This window comes from Pelophylax lessonae (assembly GCF_965119305.1).
Source record: "Pelophylax lessonae genome assembly, chromosome: 13".
Classification (NCBI taxonomy): domain Eukaryota; kingdom Metazoa; phylum Chordata; class Amphibia; order Anura; family Ranidae; genus Pelophylax; species Pelophylax lessonae.
The window spans coordinates 123,309,441-123,332,353 of record NC_138780.1 but is presented as its reverse complement, the minus strand read 5'-3'; the positions used below and the strand labels follow the sequence as shown (position 1 = coordinate 123,332,353).

The 22,913-nt window shown below is 42.0% G+C and overlaps 1 protein-coding gene across 3 annotated transcripts in view; it reads right to left on the bottom strand.

The window, feature by feature from the left end:
- The window catches only part of CAPN3 (calpain 3), a 268,573-nt gene that overhangs the window by 169,989 nt on the left and 75,671 nt on the right, over nucleotides 1-22,913 (bottom strand). The window lies entirely within an intron of this gene.

Genomic DNA, 22,913 nt, shown 5'->3' with positions numbered 1-22,913 from the left:
AATGCAAGTATAGGATACAGAAATGGCTAATACATAAAAACAGTTAGAAAGATGGGTATATATATATATATATATATATATATATATATATATATATATATATATGTTTAACCACTTCAAAATCAGACGCTTTTACCCCAATTTTATCATTTTTTCCTTCTTTTTTTTCATACAGTGACCAGAGCAATAGAGTGTTACCATAGTAACACTGTACTACTCTTGGGAGATGATCAGGATTTTATTTTACTTTTTTTACACACTATGGTTGCTTATAACTGTGAATTTTATAGTAATAAGCAACCATTTCTTCTGAATGAAAACTCCAGATGGTACGTGATTGACCCTGTCTGTACCATGTGATGACTGTGACCAATCACAATAGTACACAATGAATGTCATGAATCAAAGCTTTTCATTGTGTACAACTGTTATGTGATCTGCTGTGATTAACCACAGCATTAAAATGGTACCGGAGGTGGGCAGGTACAGTGACTTATTATCGACTGTGACTGGTGGACATGGTGGGATAGAGATTGCATGTTGTATGATGTCCTCCCAAAACAGTGCTTCCGCCCGGCTGTCATTTTACAATAAGGTGTTAAGACAAACAAATCCACTACTAGACATTAGACTTAAGGGCATATTAAAACGGAATAATATATAATTAATAATAATATATAAAAAAATAATACCTTTGCAATGGAGCCCTCCTGCTCTGCAAGTGTTCGGATAAGGGTCTGGTATGGATTTTGAGGGGGACCCCGTTTTTTTTTTTTTTTTTTTTTATTTTGGCGTGGGTTTTTTCCTTAAAATTCTTACCAAACCCAAATATTAGTTCCTCTGTATGCTGCCCCCGCCACTCCTCCTATCCAGTTCACTTGTGTTGTGCTGTCTCTGGGCTCCTGCATGCTCCCCTGGTTGCCCCCCCCCTACTGTGCTGCCCCCCCCCCCCCCACTGTGATCCCTTCCCTCTCCTGCCAGCTGCTGCAGGGGATGTGTCACAATAGAGAACCAGGAAGGGGTTGGTAAATATGTAATTTACCAGCATCTTCCTTTTCTGAATGGACAGAGTCATTGTCAGTGACAATGTAAAAAAATAAAATAAAATGATAAAACATAATTCAGCTAAAATACCAAAAAATAAAAACTACTGACACCAGTGGGTAAACTTCCAGGATCGCAAAGATCACACTTGCGACTGGGCCCTGGCATTCCACCACCGTGGGGAGGCCCCAAGATGGCAGGAAGGGGGCCCGATGCAGAACTTGTGAAAGGGTCCCGCTGCGGGACTGTAATAAAGGGCCCCGCAATGAGAGTAAAGGGCCCCAGGATCAGTGGGAAGAGCCCTAGGCTTGAAGGGAAGGGCCCCGGTCAGGGGTCCGGGGGGCCCTACATGGTTTCTTGCACCAGGGACCTGAAGGTTCTAGTTACGCCTCTGCTGTACGCAGAACGTTTTTTTTCCTTTATGCATAGAATGCATGAAGGTAAAAAACCTTGAGCATTTAGAGCCGGTCCACACTGGGGCGGCTTCAAAACCGCCCGACTCTAAGTAGTGCAGGAACCTTTTTCTAAGTCGGTGCGACTTGAGTCGCTCTGATTAGAACGGTTTCATTGCACTGAATGGAGCGTGACTTGTCAGGCGACTAAGTCGCCACAGTGTGAACCGTCTCTTAGAACCACTTTAACATATTTTGTTTACAAACCCCCAATGGACAGTCCAATATGTCCCCATACCCGCTTCCCCATCTTGTCAAACTTATCACCAGTCCTACTATGAGTACTCTACCAGGATGACTTCAAAGCATATATAACGCTTTTACAAATCAATAGTTGGACATGAACAGCTAAAAGAAAATCAAAACTATTTTATATTTATGTATATAAAAATGATAAATCACATATATACAAGCTCACTACAACTAGTGATATTATTGTTGTTTTTGTAGAATCAAAACATGAAATGGAGGCACGGTTACTGACACTGTTACTTGAATGTCATCTCATGCATTAAAGTGTTACTAAACCCAGGACCCTGCATTCACACTCTCTGGTTTCCCACAGTACACAGAACATGGACATATATAAATGGACATATACAGTATATATATAAACTGCTAAATACCTTTTCTCATGAGCCGTATATAGCAGTCTTGTGACTTCTATCAGTGTCTGGGTAAAGCTTGTAGGAGGAGTTTTCATTCTGCTCTTACTGTCCTATAAGACTGCAGAATCCCTGACCCTCTGTCTGGACAGTGCTGATTGGCCCTGTGCTGATCACATGCATTACACACCTAACTGAGCATGTGTATCTTATCCCCTGGACTCTATAATATCCGGAGATGAGTTGGAGAAACTGGAATAAGTTGAGGAAACTGGAATAAGTTGAGGATCAGAGAAGACAGGATCAAACAGCCATTTTACACAATGCAGAGGTTTAACCCCTTAGGTTCCACAGTAGAACAATAATGCTTTACTGCATATACAGACTTTTGTGGGTTTAGTAACACTTTGAGTTGCTTTCTCCTTTCAGGTTTTCAGGTTTGAAAATGCAGAGAATCCTGTTTAATTTTTTTAATTATTCATAGATACAATACCATACTCCATTTGGTTCCCATACACCCAAGGGGTAAAGATACAGTGCCTTTAAAAAGTATTCACACCCCTTGAAATTTTCCACATTTTGTCATGTTACAATCAAAAACGTAAATGTTTTTTTATTGGGATTTTATGTGATAGACCAACACAAAGTGACACATCATTGTGAAGTGGAAGGAAAATGATAAATGGTTTTAAAATTAAAAAAAATAAATAAATGTCTGAAAAGTGTGGTGTGCATTTGTATTCAGCCCTCTTTACTCTGATACCCCTTACTAAAATCGAATGGAACCAATTACCTTCAGAAGTCACCTAATTAGTAAATAGAGTCCCCCTGTGTGTAATTTATTCTCAGTATAAATAAAGCTGTTCTGTGAAGCCCAAAGAGGTTTGTTAGAGAACCTTAGTGAACAAATGACCCCAAGAACACCATCCCAACCGTCAAACATGGAGGTGGAAACATTAAGCTTTGAGAGTGTTTTTCTGCTAAGAGGACAGGACAACTTAATCGCATCAAAGGGACGATGGACGGGGCCATGTACCATCAAATCTTGGGGTGAGAACCTCCTTCCCACAGCCAGGGCATGGAAAATGGGACGTGGATGGCCCATACTGGATGGCCCATATGGATGGCAACTACTGTACAAGAAATGTCTGACCTCTGTGATTGCCAACAAGGGTTTTGCCATCAAGTACTAAGCCATGTTTTGTGAAGGAGTCAAATACTTATTTGACTAATTAAAATGCAAATACATTTATAACTTTTTTGAAATGCTTTTTTCTGGATTTTCTTTTTGTTGGTATTCTGTCTCTCACTTTTAAAATAAACCTACCATTAAAATTATAGACTGATCATTTCTTTGTCAGTGGGTAAATGTACAAAATCAGCAGGGGATCCAATACTTCTTTTCCCCTCACTGTATACCTGTTGGTAGATCTAAAAGGGATTATGTGATCTGTTTATTTATGAGTGGATTCAGTCTGACAATTATGCATTGACTTAAATCATGCTTCCTCACACAGATTCATACATACTCATTTACATTAGCTAAAAGAAAATAAAACATGCATACCAGAGGTTACATTCTGTGAACACTGCATGTGAAAAGGGATCAGTAGATCCAAAGATATAGAAAGTTGAATTTATATGGAAATCTCAGGGCCCAACTCCAGGAAAAAAAAAAAAAAGAATCCACTCTGGCAGGGAGACCCCCAGTGCTGCCAAGATGAATTGCTCATTTAGTCTAGGGGCAGAGGATCAGGGTCACTTACTTACCCTATTCCTCACTCCAACATGCTCCCTACAGCGCTGCGACCAATCCCCTGCACCTACTCTATAAGTTGTGCTCAGCTCCCGTCACACGCCAGCCTCCCCAGCAGGGCTATGTCCCTCTATAGTACATGATGAGGCTCAGGGTTAGCCAGAGCAGGGAATCATGTAAGGGAAATGGGCCATTCTATAATCCTGTAGACATAATAATATATCAACCCTTGCACTTGGGGGCAATGCAGGAGTGGTTTTTATTATTTTCATAGAGTTGTGCTTTAACAGCATTAAAAACATTACCGGTGTTATTTACCTTCCATAATCCATGTACAGTATTACAAAACCAGTATTTTTCTGACACTTTTTATTTACATGTAAAAATCATTTTTCTTTTTTGCTAGAAAATTAGTTAGAACCCCCAAACATTATATACATTTTCCAAAGCAGAGGCCCTAGAGAATTGGTGGGTTTTGCAATTTTTAGAGAAAAATATAGTAAAAATAAATATAGTTTTTTTAATTTAAATTTTGCAAAAAAACACGATATGTAACCCAATTTGTTTGTAAAATATAAAGGTGATGTCACGCAGAGTAAATAGATAGCAAACATGTCATGCTTTAAAATTGCTCACGCTCGCACAACGGCGACATACGATTTAGATTTTACTTTCCATTGGCGACGTTTTAAAAGCCTTCACAGGTTACCACTTTAGATGTACAGAGTAGGTCTAGTTCTAGAATTACTGCCCACGATCTGATATTCGTGGTGATACCTTACATGCACACCTATTACACAGATAAAATAAGATGCTTTTAACCACTTGCTGACCGACACACGACTATATACGGCGGCGGTCAGCCTCTCCTGGGCAAAGTGACGTACTGGTACGTCACTCGCCCACGAGCCTCTAGGGGGCGAGAGTGCGCCGCTGGAGGCGCGCTCCCGCCCCTGCTCATTCCCTGACATCCCCGCGCGAGTGACCGGCCGCTCCGATGTCCGCCGGCCACTCGCAATCTCCCGCTAGAGAGGGAGAAAGGCAGACGGCTGATGTAAACACAGCTGTCCGTCATTCTCCCTGATGTAACTGCAGAGAGATGTATGTAGGATCGTATGTCTCTGTGGTTACATCACAAGCCACGCCCCCCACAGTTAGAATCACGCCCCTAGGGACACATTTAACCCACTGATCACCAATAAATTTAACCCCTTCCCTTCTAGTGTCATTTTTACAGTAACAGTGCATATGTATAGCACTGATTACTGTAGAAATGTCACTGGTACCCCCAAAAGTGTCAAAAATGTCAGTCAAAGGTCCGATCTGTCCGCCGCAATGTCACAGTCCTGCAAAAAAAAAAATCGCAGATCGCCGACATTACTAGTTAAAAAAAAAAACAATAAAAATGACATAAATCTTTCCTGTAGTTAGCAAACGCAATAACTTTTGCACAAACCAATCCAAAAACGCTTATTGCGATTTTTATTGCCAAAAATATGTAGCAAAAAACAAATTGGCCTAAAATGTTAAAAAATTTAGATTTTTACATTTTTTGGGGAGGGAATTTCATATAAAAAAATGTGAAAAATATTGTTATTGTTTCAAAATTGTCGCTCTTTTTTTGTTTATAGCGCAAAAAGTAAAAATTGCACCGGTGATCAAATACCACCAAAAGAAAGCTCTGTTTGTGAGAAAAAAAGGACGTCAATTTAATTTGGGTACAGCATCGCACGACCGCGCAATTGTCCGTTAAAGTCATGCAGTGCCGAATCGCAAAATAGGCCCTGGTCTTTGAGCAGCCAAATCCTCCGGGGCTTAAGTGGTTAATTAAAGTTATATAAAGATGAACTCCAGGAATAATCTATATTGCTTACTTACATTACTCCAGCTTGTATACACAATACACAATATAATTGTGTAAAACTCATACATGATCAGATGCTGGGGAAGTTGAAAATCACAATACTAGTTGGTTGGTTGGCTACTACAATGATTGCTACCATCTTCCAGATTCTGTGTTGATTGGCTTCCCCTCTGCACACTGATCACAGGGTCACTCACTTGGTACCTTCTAATGAATGCCCAGTATATTTTTAATGAACCCTAGGCATCCTTTGATTAAACGAGGTAAAGATTGTGACCTCATCGTCCCACTGGGAAAAAATACAACGGGTTCTACGAGTGGCGGCAGTGCTGAGTGAGCGACCTTCTGTAGTTTACAGAATGGAAGCAGAGCAGAACCAAGAAGAAGCTGGCAATCAGTTTAGTTATGCCAACTATGGTGTTTCCCCAAAATTAAGACCGGATCTTATATTCATTTTGGCTACAAAAAACACATTAGGGCTTATTTTCAGGGGATGTCTTATTTATTTACGGTCTGTACATAACACTGTATGTAATAACGGTATGTAAAAAAGTTACTTTGTCCCCTGTCTTCTCTCCCCTCTTCCCTTCCCTCCCTGTCAGCTCAGGATTCAGCATTATAAAAATCCTTTAACCTTGATAAATTCCTTGTAAAATCATGTAATCCCAGCTGTAAAAGGATTATGTAGTGTCCAGTGTGTTTCTTTGTGTAAAATTTTGTGGAAAATGAAAGGAAAAGGGGCATATACTTGTGCCCCCCTTTTCCTCATGGGACAGTGACAGGGCTAGCTAGGTTGTTAGGCTTACATTATTGTTAAAAGATAGGTATAGTTTGTTACTGAGGTAAGGGTCAGCTGAACTTTTGACCCTGTTTCAAACTGTTGCCTCTTTCCCACCCAAATCTAGGTTGTATCTAGGGAGATTAAGTTGTTCTCCTGTTTTTCCCGCTCAAAGCTCCCCTGTATCTGGGGAGAATTGAACTTTACCCTCTCTTCCCGCTCAAATTTGCCGCCCAAACCACTAGCCAGTTGTATCCAGAATTAGGGCTATTTAACCACTTCCTGCCCGCCCGATAGGCGATTGACGGCGGGAAAGTGGTTGCATTATCCTGACCGGACGTCATATGACGGCGGCAGGATAATGCGCTCTGCGTGCCCCCGGGGGCGCGCAGAGCGGTGATCGGTGATGCGGCGTGTCACACTGACACACTGCATATCCGATCTCGGTACTGACGTAGGCTCTTTACCATGTGACCAGCTGTGTCCAATCACGGCCAGTCACATAGTACACAGGAACAGACGTTGATCTGCTTTCCTCAGAACGTGCCTGACAGGCACGAGTAAAGGAGAGCCGATCTGCGGCTCTCCTGACAGGGGGGGTCTGCACTGGTAATCAAATCATTGATTACCAGTGCAGACCCTCGGGGGGGGTGCCACTAGAACCACCAGGGATGCCCATCCATGACCCCAGGGATGCCCACCCATGACCCCAGGGATACCCACTATGGCCACCAGGGATGGCAATCAGGGCTCAGGGAGCCCGCCAGTGCCCTCCCCATCAGTGCTGCCCACCAGTGCCCTCCCCATCAGTGCTGCCCACCAGTGCCCATCATTGCCATCTATCAGTGCCGCCCACCAGTGCCCATTATTGCCCACCAGTGCTGCCTATCAGTGCCCATTAGTGCCCATCAGTGCTGCCCGTCAGTGCCGATCAGTGCTTCCTATCAGTGCCCATCAGTGCCCACCAGTGCCGCCTATCAGTGCCCATCAATGCTGCCTATCAGTGCCCACCAATGCTGCATATCAGTGCTACCTATCAGTGCCGCCTATCAGTGCCACCCCATCAGTGCCACCCCATCAGTGCAGCCTCATCAGTGCTCATCAGTGCAGGAAAAAAAATATTTTTTTTTATTTGTTTAGCAAAAAAGAAAAAACCTTGCGGTGATCAAATGCCACCAAAAGAAAGCTCTATTTGTGTGGGGAAAATTACATAAATTTGGTGTAGGTACAGTTTTGCATGATTGCGCAATTGTCATTCAAAATGCAACAGCGCTAAAAGCTGAAAATTGGCCTGGGCAGGAAGAAGGTGAAAGTGCCCTGTATTGAATTGGTTAAGGGGCTCCTCGGTAGCTGATTCCTCAGACCACCTCATCAAGAACAAGAAGCTGTTGGCGTTCCCCTCCCCCCCTCCCTTGTTTGTCACGGCTAAAGTTTATTATTTGTGGGTCACCTTTGTTTTATACAAAGGGGGACGATATGTATGTGGTATGTAATTATATGAATTTGTGTTGGACAATTTATTAAAGTTGTACTTATTTACTTTACAACCTGGATCGTGGTGATCGGGTTGTTTCCAGTGTTTATATTTTATATTGTTGTTGAAATCTTTATCTAGTTTGTTTGATAAACAAATAATAAAAGGCAGCAGCCTAAATCATTTTTTCCAAACTGATGAGTGTGTGGTGTCTTTCTATTTAAAAAATTGTATTACTTATTTTGTTTTAAAATCAATAAGAAACCTGTCTGCTGTCCCATACCTTTTTTAACAGTGCCGCTGGGCGCTCACATGCCCTGGCCGAGTCTCCTTCTCTGCTCCAAACATTACAGAGGGAGGGGCCGAGATCCCCGCTGACGTCAACCCCCCTCCAAACACTGCAAAGAGAGGGGCCAAGATCCCCACTGACAGCCCCGCTCTGAGCACTGCAGGGGGGGGGGGGGCATTGACATCAGCCAGAAGGAGAGAAGGAGAGCGCTGGCAGGCCACGTGAGCGCCCAGCAGCGCTATAAATAAGGTAGTTTCCACAATAATGTTATATAAAGACATACACTGGACATTATATAATCCTTTTACAGAATGGATTACATGATTTTACAAGGACTTTAACTAGGGCTTATTTTCAGGGTAGGGCTTATATTGCAGCCATCCTAGAAAATCACGATAGGTCTTATTTTTGAGGTAGGTCTTATTTTCAGGGAAAGCAGTGTTTTTTCAGCTTCCCCATCAGATATGAGATATGAATACTTAGGTCTCATTTACATTTGCAGCTGGGAGCCATAAAAATACACAGTTGGGTGTCATTTTCACTGCCCCTCAACCAGCCCCACTTTGGGCTGCAAAGGCAACTGGACGTTGGCGTACACATGTCACAGCATGAAACCTTCTGTCTGTTCGGCGGGCAGTAACATAACCCATTCACATGAATGAGACTGCGTTACAACTGTCCTGAAACTGTGCTGCAACTGCGTACAGTACACTCAGTTGGGGAGCGGTAGTGCAAGCTTTGAGGGGTTAAAACAGGCAGTGAGGAGGAGTCTTAATGCCTCCTCACTATCTGTCAAATGCATTCTGAAACACGATCCACCGTGGATCACTTTTCAGAAGGCTGACCCTAGTGTATGCAAGAAGCTGGACCGATGTAAGTACTGCATACAATACAAATAATTCCTGGAGTTCAGATATAACAGACCAAAAGGAAGCAAACGTATCACTGGCAGCTGTAGTGCAAAAAAACCTTTTCTTTTCCAGTCACCTCCCTTTACCCATCATTGGCCTTATAATGGACTCCTATGAGAGCAGATGGGAGGATGGCAGGCGTCCAAATGTTATTAGTCAGCTGCAGAATATCTTGTAGCATGGGGATTTTTTCACACTTGTCTCATATCTCAAGCTGTGCATATGTTTAGTATTACCCTGGGATTAAGAACCAAACCGGCCAAAACTTTTATCAGTTTTAGTATATTCTGGGGTAAAAAACTACCTAGCAGCTTCATTGGTTTCTTGTGGATGCTAGAGGTTCGATCTCTGCGTTAAAAGCACACCTGTGAGAAATCTACACTCATATAGCAATGAAAATTATTTAAAAACACTCAAACCTCTGACTATGGTCTATCTAAGCTAGCCAGGACTTACTACATACAGATTGGGTAGTATAGAATATTCAAAGTGTTTGTTACCCCAACACTTCATATACCTGATATATACCTGCTGTACCATGTACTTGTATGAGAAAGTATCCTGTTCTCTTTTAATTGCTTTCTTTATGTGAAATCCTTGGTGTTCCTGCCAGCCCCTTGCTTTCCTATTAAAAACTGATCACACTAAGCAGGAGAGCACACCATGGTCAATTCTCTAGCTATGCTGGGAACTCAGTGTACTCTCCTCCAATGATCAGAGCCCTCATTGCACAGCCATTCACTGGCTCCGTGTGCTGCTGCTTCTCCCCCCCCCCCCCCCCCCAGCTCTTATGTAGCTGAGAACAGAGGGAATGTGATCACGTATAAAAAGGAAAAAAATGTATTTATAATGTTTTTTTTTTTTTTTGTATCTATACAAAAAATGTTTTGCCTTTCATCTCTATTTTATACTGAATGGGTTGTTTTTCAAGGCGATCATTTACAATCACTTGAATCTTCATGCAGGGCTGCTTCTTCCCATCAAAATAGGAGTAAAAAAAAACAACCAATTGATCACTTGCAAGAGCTAATGCTAAACAAAAGTAAAAGTTATACAGTGACGGATTCTTCACTTATAAAGCACTAAGCAAACAGACTGCGCTAATGTTACAATGTGGAAACAAATACAATCCACCCATGTGTTAAATAAAAACACAAAGGGTTCACAAGGACAATAAATCATTAATAATAGTCAATCACACTTGATTTTCTATCCACAAATGTGTGTGTGTGTAATCACAAATTATAGTCCAGAAATCTTCACACAGTATGCTGTAGCCACAATGCAAAGTGAAAAATGATCTCCGCTTTTGCATTTGGCAGGCTGTATCGCCCGCTGAATGAGACCTATTCAACTGAATGCGGATGCCCAGCAACTGTTCCAAAACCATGCGCAATGCATGCAGTTGTGGCGCACTGGTGCAAGTTTAAGGGGTTAAAATACTCAGTGAGGAGGCAATAAAACGCCTCCTCACCGCCTGTCAAATGTCCTCTGAAGGTGGTCTGACTGTGGATTGCTCTTCAGATGATAATACAAAGGTAAGGTCTAAGTCTAGGTCCAAAGCTATGTGGTTGCGGTTGATGTGGTTTTCTGGCGTGTTTTGCGGTGCGTTTTGTATTTTTAAACCCACATTTTTGCATGCAGTTTTTGAGTCATCAGCTGTCAGCTGGGTTCCCCGCAGTTTAACCCAATATGTATTCTGCTACATGTTTTTGATAAAACAAATCCCTGTAAGTGTATATTGGTTTGCACAAAAGTTATAGTGTCTACAAACTATGTCTACAAAATGGGATATTTTGTATATTATGGATATTAGAGATATTATTAAATTTTTATTTATTTTATTTCTTTACAAGTAATGGCGGCAATCAGTGACTTTTAGCAGGACTGCGACATTGTGGTGGACAAATTGGACACTAAGTGACACTTTGACATTTTTTGGGGGACCAGTGACACCGATTCAGTGATCAGTGCTAAAAAATATGCACTGTCTCTGTACTAATGACTCTGGCAGGTAAGGGGTTAACATCAGGGGCAATCAAAGGGTAAATGTGTGCCTAGGGAGTGCTTTGAAACTGTGTGGGGGAGGTACTTTAATGTAAATGTAAAGTCTTGTTTTAAAAACAAAAAACAACAGGTGGTAGTAGGCTCAAGAGCTAGCAATCTTAGATAATGCAGATGTAGTAATAGTCCTTAGTATGCCGAGCTAGATAGTGTAAGCTTTAGTATGAAAGTTATAGAGGTTTCCCCTGTGGGGTACTTATCACTAATAGCAATGTAGCAGAGGAGAGGTTCTGCAAGAGCGGATGATCCGGTAGCGGGATACAGGGATCAGCGCAGCGTGGTTCAGACAGCGAGGTATGCTTGCAAGCATGAGAGCTTCAAGACAGGTTAGCATCAAAGCACAAAGCAGTTTGAACGAACACATGTGAGTGAGAGCCGGCGATCTAAATAGCCATCCAGTCCGGCTCTCAGTGATGACAGCATCAGTCTTAAAGGTGTATGCGCACCTTACCAAAAGAGAATGGTGGGGCGCATACACTTATGAAAGAGTAATTAGGGTACCCAAAGGTACCAGAACATTACAGTACCCCCCCCCTTAAGGCCGGCTCCTGAAGGCCTCTGGAGCTGGTTTGTCTGGGTACTTCACATGAAAATTGCGGATTAATCTAGAGGCATGTATGTCAGAGGTGTTTAGCCAGGTGTCGTCTTGGGGCCTATAGTTCTTCCATCGAACCAAGTACTGAAGTCTTCCTCTGTGGATACGAGAATCCAGAATCTCTTTTATCTCGTATTCTTCTCCACCTTCAACTTGTACAGGAGGAGGAGGTGGGATAGTAGGCCTTATTCCTTGGTCAGGAACATGGGGCTTCAGTAGCGACACATGGAAAATGGGATGTATTTTGAGGTCTATTGGCAATTTAAGCTGTACTGCAGCTTTTCCAATAAGTTTCTTGATTGGGAAAGGTCCCAAGAACAGAGGTCCAAGCTTTTTGCTAGGGATTTTCAGTCTTAAATTTTTTGTTGAGAGCCAAACGAGGTCCCCGATAGCGTACTGAGGAGAAGGTCTTCTGCGAAGATCATAGTACTTCTTTTGTTGACTATGAGCGTGTGCAATGGTAGTATTAAGCAAACCCAGAGAGTCCTTTATTTGGGTAAGATAGTCTGAAGCTACTGGGTTATTTGAAGGAAGGATGCGTGGTGGAAGAATAGAGGGATGAAACCCATAGTTCAAGTAGAACGGACTCTGCTTGGTCGTACTGTGGGTTGCGTTGTTGTAGGCAAATTCTGCCAGAGGGAGAAGATTCACCCAATCATCCTGTTGGTAAGAAGTGTAACAACGTAAATATTGCTCGATGCATTGGTTGACTCTTTCAGTCTGTCCGTTGGTCTGCGGATGGTAAGGAGAAGTGAGCTTCCGCTCGATCTGTAGTATGTGACATAGTTCTTGCCAGAACTTGGAAATAAATTGTGATCCACGGTCAGACAGAAGAGTTTTTGGGATACCATGTAACTTAAAGACATGTTTCATCAGGAGTTCTGCCGTTTGTTTGGACGAAGGTAGTCTGCGAATAGCAATGAAATGTGCCATTTTTGTCAGATGGTCCACTGACACTAAGATGGTATTAAATCCTTTGGAAGGAGGCAATTCCACTATAAAGTCCAAGGACACAACTTCCCATGGAGTTTGGGGTATTGGTAGACTGCATAGTAGACCGGATGGTCTCGTAGTGTCAATTTTGGACCTGGCACAGACATTGCATGAAGAGACGAATTTTTGTATAGATGTTTTCATGTCAGGCCACCAGAATTGCCTGGTAATCAGATTAAGAGTCTTTGTCATACCCATATGTCCTGCCATAGGCACATCATGCGATAATTCCAAGATCTTGGTGCGTATGGTAGGTGGTATGTAAAGTTTGTCGTTGTAGTAGAGGAAGCCTTCTGCATCAGTATTTAGTTGTGGTGGGGGTGAATCCAAACTTATACCATGCAAAACCTCTTCCTTCAAGGAACGGACAACTCCAATAATGCGTTTGTGAGGTATTATAGGAACGGAAGGGATTTCGAAGTAGTTTTCTTCAGTTAGTCGTGATAGTGCATCCGCCTTTTTGTTCTTATCTGCAGGTGTGTAGGTCACTAGGAAGTTAAACCTTAGAAAGAATAGTGACCATCGTACCTGTCGGTGCGAGAGAGTTTTGTTAGTCTGAAGATATTGGAGATTTTTATGGTCCGTGGTCCGTGTATATAAGTATTGGTAATTGGGTGCCTTCGAGTAGATGTCGCCAATTCTCCAGAGCCAATTTTATAGCAAGCAGTTCCTTTTCAACCACGGGGTAATTTATCTCTGGACTGCTTAGGGATTTAGAAAAAAAGGCGACTGGATGAAGTGGTGAAGTGTGAGTTGGTCGTTGGGAGAGTATTGCTCCTACTGCCATGTTTGACGCATCTACTTCCAGAATGTATTGGAGGGATGGGTCTGGATGGCGTAGTATGGGAGCAGAAGTAAACCTTGTCTTTAACAGGTGAAAAGCTTTATTTGCTTCATCTGACCATTTGAATGGTTTTTTTAATGCTAGTGAGCTGTGTGAGGGGTCTCACAATGGCAGAGAAGTTTCTAATGAACTTCCTGTAGAAATTCGAAAATCCAAGGAATCGCTGTAGCGCCTTGCGTGTGGTTGGTGTAGGCCAATCCTGAATGCAGGATATCTTACTCATGTCCATCTCGATTCCTGTTTTGGATATGATGTAGCCTAGAAACAGTACCTCTTCTTTATGAAACAAGCATTTTTTCAGTTTCACATAAAGGTTGTGTGCAAGCAATCTCGATAATACTAGTCTTACATGTCTTATGTGTTCAGACAGGGATCGTGAATATATAAGTATATCGTCCAGATATACCACAACACAGACATCTAGTAAGTCTCTGAAAATATTGTTTATAAATCGTTGAAAAACTGCAGGGGCGTTGCATAGCCCGAATGGCATTACAAGATATTCGAACAATCTGTATCTGGTTCTGAATGCAGTCTTCCACTCGTGTCCATCACGGATTTGAATGAGATTGTATGCTCCTTTCAGGTCCAATTTTGAAAAATAGGTAGCTCCACGCACCTGCTCAATGATCTCAGGGATAAGCGGTAGAGGATAGCGATCTTTTATTGTAATAGCATTCAATTGCCTATAGTCGATGATAGGCCTGAGACTTGAGTCCTTATTGCGGACAAAAAAGAGTCCTGCTGCTGTGGAAGAAGTGGAAGGTCTAATAAAACCTTTTTCCAAATTCTCATCCAAATAGTCTTTGAGATGGGAAAGTTCATCCTGTGAAAGAGGATAAACATGACCGAACGGCAATTTGCTATTTGGGAGTAGATCAATGCTACAATCATAGTCTCGATGGGGAGGTAGTGCTTGAGCATTTTTCTCAAGAAAAACCTCAGAGAGATCCTGATAACATAGTGGTGCAATCTCATCTGTCACCACAGACAGGATCTTCCCGAAAGACGGGAGGTTACACGTACCCTCGCAATAACAAGAGAGGAAGGTCAGGGTCCGTTCCTTCCAATCTATGGTTGGTTGATGTGTGTGCAACCAGGGAAGTCCCAAAACAATGAGAAAGTGGGGTGAAGGTATTAGATCGAAGGTAGTGGTCTCCATATGAGACCCGTTAGTAGTGACTAGGAGTGCCTGTGTCTGATCAGTGATCGGACCAGAGGATAAAGGAACACCGTTAATAAGACTCACTGAGACAGGTTTAAGTTTAGAAATAATAGGAACTTTATTTAAAGCAGCAAAACGTATGTCAATACAATTTCCACAAGATCCTGTGTCAATCATGGCCTTAGTAGTAATCCTGTTCTGGTCCCACTGTAATGTTAAGCAAACAGAAAGATAAGGGTTAGTGATTGAAGTTGTCAATCCCCCTAGGAGGACATGTGAACACTCACCCTTCTTTTTGTAGACTAGGGGACAGACGTTTATCTTGTGATCCGGGGATGCACAGTACAAGCAGAGATTACCAGATCGTCTTCTGGCTCTTTCCATAATTGATAGAGGTGGGCGTATGGTTCCTACCTCCATAGGAACGGGGTCAACGGCCGAAATCCGAGAAGAACTGGATAATGGCATTCCCATTTTCTCAGCCTTTCTTTCTCGTAGTCTTCTATCTATGGTGATACTGAGTTGTATCAATGCATCCAGGGTTTTTGGCAGATCCGCTCGGGCGAGCTCGTCTTTAACGGCCTCTGATAGGCCAAGCCTAAATTGGGTTTTCAGAGATGCATCATTCCATTCTGAATCAAGGGTCCATCTCTTGAATTCTGCGACAAAGTCTTCTACAGGTCTCCCACCTTGTTTCAAGGATCTTAATTGAAGATCGGCAGTACTCTGCCTATTGGGATCATCATATAGGCTAGTGAGTTCTGCTAGGAACAAGGCATAGGAGTTGAGAAGCTGATCGCTTTTCTCAAAAAGAGAGTCTGCCCAGGCCTGAGGATCGCCTGTTAGGTAAGAAATAATAGTACAAACCTTAATGTGATCAGTAAGGTAGGTACGGGGTTTTAGCAAGAAAAGTAACTCACATGCGTTTTTAAATTCGCTAAATTTTTTGCGATCGCCTGTAAATACCAAAGGAGGATTTATTTTGGGTTCAGGGGACTGAGCAGTGGTAAGTTGTGTCAGTCTAATTACCTGCTGCGACAGAGCCTGATTGTCTTCTTTTAATTCAGCAAGTGCGTGTATTAACGCAGTTACTTGCTGTTTTAATTGTGTCATCTGAGTGGTTATTTCTGCTGAATCCATTTGTGGTTCGTTCAATCTGTAACGCTCCTGCGTTTTATGTATGATGTGGATTTTCAGCTGCAGAAATATTCCACTTCAGTAGTCATGTAGAGAAACGCTGAGACACCAATCCCAACTCCCAATGACTCATCATGTGTGGATGATCTCAATTCAGCAAGTAAATACACACACTCAATAAGATGTTTCCTAGAGTGACTTATGTATATAGTAACACAGTGATGATAGGCTGAAGAGAAGGTTGGGTAGAGATGGTAGATGACAGACACTTGAAAGGAAATGTTCTTGAAAGTAAGATAGTAGCAGATGGGATGCAGATGGGTTTAGCAATCATGTATGGTAGCAGATGACAGAGTAGCAGGTGGACATACAAGAGAGATCAACCCAGTGCAAGAACAGGTGGTAGTAGGCTCAAGAGCTAGCAATCTTAGATAATGCAGATGTAGTAATAGTCCTTAGTATGCAGAGCTAGATAGTGTAAGCTTTAGTATGAAAGTTATAGAGGTTTCCCCTGTGGGGTACTTATCACTAATAGCAATGTAGCAGAGGAGAGGTTCGGCAAGAGCGGATGATCCGGTAGCGGGATACAGGGATCAGCGCAGCGTGGTTCCGACAGCGAGGTATGCTTGCAAGCATGAGAGCTTCAAGACAGGTTAGCATCAAGGCACAAAGCAGTTTGAACGAACACATGTGAGTGAGAGCCGGCGATCTAAATAGCCATCCAGTCCGGTGCTCAGTGATGACAGCATCAGTCTTAAAGGTGTATGCGCACCTTACCAAAAGAGAATGGTGGGGCGCATACACTTATGAAAGAGTAATTAGGGTACCCAAAGGTACCAGAACATTACAGAAACATACATTCCACCATAATACTGTAATTATTCTACCAAAATGAGTGGGTGCTGTAAATTTCCTCCAGCATTGCTCCTGTTTCTTCTTGCTGGAGGCCGCCATTTTGCTGAAGCCCGGAGTCCCTGAACAGCAGTAAATCATAAAGTGGAACTAAACCCATCAATTTAATAGTTTTAAAAAACAGTTACATTCCTGGAATGCCAGGATTGCTAACTGTCCCATCTTCTTGTGTCCTCAACTAAACTGTGAAACCATCAAATGGCTGTTTGATGCACCATGGCAGTTGCAGATCAAGCAGAAGCAGCTTCCTTGGCTGTAAAGGATAGGAGGCTTTAATTCCACTTTAAGGCTGTTAGCAGATCAGCCTCTACAAACTCTGCAGTGCCTAAAAATGGCTAAAAATGGAGATCAACTGAGCATGTGCAGAGCAGGGTGAGACAGTGTATTACTGGATTTTAAACAGTACAGAAAACCCCTGTTATATCGCGGTCCCGGTATTTTGCGTTTTTTTTTTCTGTAAGACCTATTACTATTGTTTTATTAATGAAATCTTTGTTAATTCAATATTTTTGTGTTTTCCATTGCTCTGTCTCTCAGTATTTTTTAGGTGTGTTTTTGAATATGTTTCTATTGTTTTAAAAAAAAAAGTGTGTTTAAAGAACTTAAAATGCTTTTAAAAATACAGTGAAAGTTATAAAAACATGCCTAGGGTGTATTTAAATAGGGTATTTCTATTTCGTGGATTTTCACTTATTGCAGGTGGGTCTGGACTCTGGAACATAACCCCAGCAATGGAGGGGGGTTTACTGTATAGGCATTTATTTTTTAACGTTTTGCATAGCTATACTTGCAACAAGTTATCTAACAGTACTGAAGTCATTTAGCAGTACTTCATTTTCTGACTAAAGTTCCACTTGAAAGTGATGTTGTGATGAAAGCAGATGTCAGACCCCTGTCCTTCTCACCGACTCGTGACACAGGACTGATCAATCTCACTCTCAGCTGCACCCTGCACAAAGATTTTCCAGCTTGCGGGACCACAATCTAGGTGCCAGCAGCCTGAGAGTGATTGTCACTGGGTTAAGTTAATTAGGGCATTAACCCTTTAACTGCCACCACAGACTTTTACCGAATAATTAGAGGTTCCACAAAATTAGCAATAACAACTATGATTTTAGTATAAATGTCTGTAACACACACTGTCACCACAGACAGGTATATTCAGAGATGTATACGACAATAGCACTCTTCACTCTTCGAGCATTTACAGACAATTTCAACACTTCCCAAAATAGGGTTTAATAAGGAAAAAGGTCAAAATGGTGCAAATAAAATATTTACAAAGATATACAAAGATACAATACAAAGATATCCCAAAGTAACAAAGAGAACGATAACTATAAAAAAAAAAACTTGCGCTAAGGAATTGTAAGAAATCCTGCTGCTCCAATTTCTACACACCTAATCAATCCTTTACATATTACACCACAGCACATACAGTGTATATCAAAAATACATATAAATTAAATAATAACAAAAAAAAACTTAAATTCATATAAGTGAAATGTATAGTACGTGAAAAAAATATTGTCTCAGAATGAATTAATTTCACAATGGACCTTCTTATAAAGTGCTCCATGCTCAAATATTATTCAACAAAGTGCTGAAGTGCTCCTAAAACATCATGCTGTGAAATGTGGCAAGCACCCCTCTTGTGCCCTTACTCACCAAAAGAACTGGACCCCTTGCTGGTCAGCATGAGGGTCTAACATTCTTTATTCAGGTGAGAGGTTGCTGGGTTCCTCTTCCCTATCCTCCTAAGTAGCCCAAGAACTACAGTAGTAGTGAGATATGCAGATGTCAATGCAGGCAGCACTCAAATCCCACTAGGATCAATAGAGGGAGAGGAACTCCCACAGTGTAGTAATTCAGTTTTATTTCATAAAAGATATAAAATCACACTTATAAATATGAAGACAAATATCCGCTTTACATTGCATAGGCAGTAAACCATCCATGATATGTAAACGCCTTTCAGGTTCACCGCGGCTTTGTGTGCATTCCATGGGTATTGAATGTGACCTTGTTTGGAACCGAAAACTCTGTCAACGCATTTTCCCCCTCCTACAGGGTGTTATCAAAGACAAAAAGAACAAGCAACAGCGAGACAAGAGGTGAAAAAAATGTAAATACTTGCAAAGTTCTTGGTTTTAGGCAATTGAGTTCAGTCAATGAGAAATGTGTCATTGGCTCTCATAACTTGACAGAAGTTCCTTGGTTATTGGAGCATGAGAACTGTCAAACTGTCCTGGCATCCTCCTTTTCTCTGGGATCAAAGGTGTGTTGACAGACGCCATTTGACTGATTGAGGAGTGGCCATTGTGTTTATCACTGTATAATGGCCCTCCCTTACACATGGTTTTATACTAATAATAATATATTCAATATGTGCAGGTTGCATTCTAAAAACTGGTACATTATTGTTTAGCATTCAATTTTATGTCCAGTGTTATCAAACATAGAGTATTTTAAATGGGCCTGTCACCCAGGGGGCATCTGACTGCTATCTCATCCTCTGTATGTGCTACCTTAGTCATGTATGACCTCCATTTGTTCCCCATTCAAATATATAACTAATATTAATGTGTCTTGGTCTCGGAGAGGTCGCCCCACGCATGACTGCTTCCTGGGTAGACATGTTATGGCATGCTATATGTTCCTAGTGCTTTCATTCCTCTACAATCCATGGGGGACAGAACTGAAGGATTTTGTTATAGTTTTACGATAGGTAAGAGGGAGGTGGTAATCTGTAGATTTCGTATAGTCAGCAGAAACTAACAGACATCCTGCAAGAACTCAATTAGCTGTTTTCAGCTCTGAAAAGGCTTGTGTGCTGGTGTCTGCTGTCCCTAAGCTGAGATAACAGGCTCTTTTGAAATGTGAGCTAAAATAAAAGGCTATGGTGGGGCATAGTGTAACTTTTCTACAAAACTGTTATGGCCAACCTATGATTCCTGAATAACATGGCCGCTAGCCATGGCTTTTAATGTGTCCGGTACATGATATCATTACAGATGTCAGCTCTGGGTTCCAGTTATGTGATTTTATTGAATTCCCACAAGAGGATCTTGGCTTATAATCAAAGGATTAAAAATAGCACAGGTTTTGTGGAGCGGAGAGTAAAAATAAACTGAGCTCAGAGACACATGAAGTGGTGTGCTGTGGGGACCATTTCCCATGTTGTGCCTGAGCTATAAGCTGGAGGACCCAAGTCATGTGTTGCTTTGGGAGGACCACATGCTGCAGGGCACTGCTACAATAGAGTGCTGTTCCAGTGCTCAGGTGTAAGTTAGAGATGCCCTGAAAATACTTCATTCCACTACATAACTGAGTGTCATGTGCAAACATAGAAATGGCACTTGGCTTGGCTTGCTGCAGCTTCTAAATCACACTGTGAGAAGCTCATGGCGTGCAGTGAAATTGAAGTAAAGAATCTCAGTACTGGAGAGGAGCATGTGCAACTGTGTAACACTGAAGCTAAGGCTGGAGTTCAGCTTTAATGCTAATGATCTTATCAAAATGCATTTTTAATTTTTATGTCTATGGTTTGTAATTATATACAGTGGGTACGAAAAGTTTTCAGACCCCCTTAAATTTTTCACTCTTTGTTATATTGCAGCCATTTGCTAAAATCATATAGGTTCATTCTTCTTCCTCATGAATGTACACATAGCACCCCATACTGACAGAAAAACACAGAATTGTTGACATTGTTGCAGATTTATTAAAAAAGAAAAACTGAAATATCACATGGTCCTAAGTATTCAGACCCTTTGCTGTGACACTCATATATTTAACTCGGGTGCTTTCCATTTCTTCTGATCATCCTTGAGATGGTTCTACACCTTCATTTGAGTCCAGCTGTGTTTGATTATACTGATTGGACTTGATTAGGAAAGCCACACACCTGTCTATATAAGACCTTCCAGATCACAATGCATGTCAGAGCAAATGAGAATCATGAGGTCAAAGGAACTGCCTGAAGAGCTCAGAGACAGAATTGTGGCAAGGCACAGATCTGGCCAAGGTTACAAAAAGATTTCTGCTGCACTTAAGGTTCCTAAGAGCACAGTGGCCTCCATAATCCTCAAATGGAAGACATTTGGGATGACCAGAACCCTTCCTAGAGCTGGCCGTCCGGCCAAACTGAGCTATCGGGGGAGAAGATCCTTGGTGAGAGAGGTAAAGAAGAACCCAAAGATCACTGTGCCTGAGCTCCAGAGATGCAGTCAGGAGATGGGAGAAAGTTGTAGAAAGTCAACCATCACTGCAGCCCTCCACCAGTCGGGGCTTTATGGCAGAGTGGCCCGACGGAAGCCTCTCCTCAGTGTAAGACACATGAAAGCCCGCATGGAGTTTGCTAAAAAACACCTGAAGGACTCCAAGATGGTGAGAAATAAGATTCTCTGGTCTGATGAGACCAAAATAGAACTTTTTGGCCTTAATTCTAAGCGGTATGTGTGGAGAAAACCAGGCACTGCTCATCACCTGTCCAATACAGTCCCAACAGTGAAGCATGGTGGTGGCAGCATCATGCTGTGGGGGTGTTTTTCAGCTGCAGGGACAGGACGGCTGGTTGCAATCGAGGGAAAGATGAATGCGGCCAAGTACAGGGATATCCTGGATAAAAACCTTCTCCAGAGTGCTCTGGACCTCAGACTGGGCCGAAGGTTTACCTTCCAACAAGACAATGACCCTAAGCACACAGCTAAAATAACGAAGGAGTGGCTTCACAACAACTCCGTGACTGTTCTTGAATGGCCCAGCCAGAGCCCTGACTTAAACCCAATTGAGCATCTCTGGAGAGACCTAAAAATGGCTGTCCACCAACGTTTACCATCCAACCTGACAGAACTGGAGAGGATCTGCAAGGAGGAATGGCAGAGGATCCCCAAATCCAGGTGTGAAAGACTTGTTGCATCTTTCCCAAAAAGACTCCTGGCTGTATTAGATCAAAAGGGGGCTTCTTCTAAATACTGAGCAAAGGGTCTGAATACTTAGGACCATGTGATATTTCAGTTTTTCTTTTTTAATAAATCTGCAACAATGTCAACAATTCTGTGTTTTTCTGTCAGTATGGGGTGCTATGTGTACATTCATGAGGAAGAAGAATGAACCTAAATGATTTTAGCAAATGGCTGCAATATAACAAAGAGTGAAAAATTTAAGGGGTCTGAATACTTTTCGTACCCACTGTATGTATGTAGCACTACTCCTGTAGGAGCTGCAGAAATGCTGCTCAGTTCCTCCCCAATAGTTTTGTCCCCGCACACAGGCTCATTCACACGTTTCTTCAATAAGCAGTCTATGGTATTGGTTTTGTTGTTTCTATTTTTGGAGGAATTGGATAGGTTTGAGGGAATTGAGTGGAATACTCAGAGAACAGGAATTATGTTCAATTTGAGGACTAGGTATTTTGCTTCTGGACAAGCTGTTGTAAAGTCCCTGCTTGCAACAAACAGTAGACTTAAGCTTTGGAACATCAGAAGTTAACTACAGACTCCTTTTTTACAGTCACAAGAGTAGAGTCTCTTTATAGGGGAATGGATGGACTATGCTCTTCAGGACAACAGCCGGTGTCCCCTTTAACTAGACCCACAGTTGACTCTCTATACAAGGGTTTGGGGTGGCAGCAGCCCAAAGTCTCTAAAGATCCCTCAGAACCATCTGTACTCACAATGCCCAAGAATAGCTGGTTGCCTCCTTCCAACTTCCAAGCCACACCCTCCAGTGATACTAGACCAGAACTTCAGCACATAAGATAAAATAAGATGTACATAAGATGAATTCATTTTTCAATTGCTTATAAAGGCTCTGCTCATTTCTGATCCTCAAATCTTACTGCCATTCCTCCACTCCCAAACAGGGTATGTCTGATTGAAAACAAAACCTTGCCCTCAGTATGTAATGATATGAAACACCCACAATGCTCTTGACAGCAAGAACCAATTTTACTATATACATGCAGGAGCTTGGAAGTCACAGTCTTTATTCATAGCATGGAGCAAACTGAATGAATGTCACTTGTGT